Source organism: Canis aureus, chromosome 9 (genome assembly GCF_053574225.1).
Source record: "Canis aureus isolate CA01 chromosome 9, VMU_Caureus_v.1.0, whole genome shotgun sequence".
Taxonomy (NCBI): domain Eukaryota; kingdom Metazoa; phylum Chordata; class Mammalia; order Carnivora; family Canidae; genus Canis; species Canis aureus.
This window is the reverse complement of record NC_135619.1, coordinates 36,276,684-36,278,773: the sequence shown is the minus strand read 5'-3', so window position 1 is coordinate 36,278,773 and position 2,090 is coordinate 36,276,684.

Genomic DNA, 2,090 nt, shown 5'->3' with positions numbered 1-2,090 from the left:
GTTTCTTCTAAATTGCTTGTTATTAGTGTCTTGAAAATTATAGATTCCATTCCACTTAGTTCAATAAACATTTAAGGGAAGCTTTCCAAATGCAGTGCTGTACACTCTAGGGGAACAAAAAGATTAAATGGATAAAAGGTTAGTTCAGGAAACCCACAATTTAATACTGAAAATGAAAACAAAAAGCCATGCTCTTACAATATTATGAGGCTGGAGGGGAGTGCAAGAGATTGCTTTAGACAGATTGAAGTCTAGGTACCTTATGAACTGGATCTTGAAAGACAAATGTATTCATTTCCTTGAGCTGCTGTAACAAAGTACCATAGACTGGTGGCTTAAAACAGTAGAAATTTACCACCTCACAGTTCTGGAGGCTAGATATCCAAAATTAAGGTGTTGGTAGAGCCATGCTGCTTCTGAAACCCAGGGTAAAATCTTTCCTTGCATCTGCTGAGCTTCTGGTAGGGCCCAGCAATCCTTGGCCTTGCTTGGCTCCTGATTGCACCAGCCCAATCTCTGGCTCTGTTGTCACCTGGGTATCTTCACATCATCTTCACTAGATGCATGTCTGTGTCTGTGTCCAAATTTCTGCTTTTCTTGGGGTCACTGATCATATTGGATAGGACCCACCTCAATGACCTCATCTTAACGGAACTGGATCATCTGCAAAGACCCTATTTCCCAGTAAGGTTACATTCATGGGATGAGGGTTGGGATTTCAACATATCTTTTTGGAGGGATGCATTTTAATCCATAACAATGGATAAGATTTCAATACAGGAAAAGGAGAGGGCAGGTGGTGAAGGGTAGGTATTCTAGGAGAAGAGAAACCAGTAAAGACTTGTCAATACAGGGCATGTCCAGAAACATCAAATACTTTGTTCAGTTTTTTTGAGAACATGTTGCAAGTAAGAAAGTTGTGGGAGAGGGTGTTATGCTCAGGTACTCTCCAGGGAATGGGCAACCACTGAAGCTGCCGATCATTGGTGTCTTAGGGAGACTATGTTCTAGCTACTTGGAGAATGAATTGGACGGGGAAGCCAGTGGAGGCAAGAAAACCAGAGAGGAAACTATTGCAGCTGCCTTAGAGAGGTCAGGCAGCAAACATCCAACCCCTAAATACAGGGAGTTAGGGCATCTGCACTCACCCTCAGACCTTCTTCAACTGGAGTACCAAAGGCCTGCTTGCTTGTGATTTGAAAATTCTGTAATCCAGAGGACCTCCCTGCCCCATCAGAAAATTGCTTGAAATATACTCATATATTTCTTCATCTGATTGGGTTGCTTTATGAGTTGCAGTATGGCACCTGACAAAGGTGAGACATGTTGCTCACATAAAAAGAGGCCCCGGGTTTGTTTGTGACTTTTTGGAAAGCCTTTCTTCTGCTTTCTTGTCTTTAGCGTTTTCAGACTGATTCACCAAAATATCTCAAACCATAAAAATGAAATTTGAAAAACATCTTGTCCGTTAAATTCTTAAGAGCTTTTCTGCACCTTTTGCTCTAAAGAGTATATAAAAATGGGTTAATGGCTGAATTACGCTGTGCCAGCAAGGCAGATATTGTCTGCATTTGCGGAGGAAGTGTCCACCCACTGTTTACCATTGTGCTTGCCTAGATATGCTTGCAATTATGTAGGGAATCCAGCAACAAACGAAAAGAAAAGTCTCCAGAAATAGATGAAAGGTATCATTGTATATTCAGGAGCAGAAGTGTTACACATTTCAAAATGCCCGTTTTCTGCTCCAAGGTGAAGAGGAGCTGGATATGCATAAAGTATCACCCATCCTCTAAGACTAGATAGTGTTCCTATCTGTGGCTGTTTCTCTTGGGTTCCTCAAATCCCTTTAGAATCTTCTTGGCTCTTCTTCACAGAGAAGGCTGTACTTGGCTTCATCTTTCTCAGCAATTGACTTTCAATGTCACATAGCCAATTGGCTTGATCCCTGGTTACTCCTGCTGCTCCAACATACATAACACAATGTGCCAACCCCCAGGTATGGAAGAAGAAGAGCAGAACTTTCTAAGACTGAAATGGGTTAGTCTGAGTGCCCAGTGTTTCAAAAGACCACCATCTTACAAAGAGGAAAA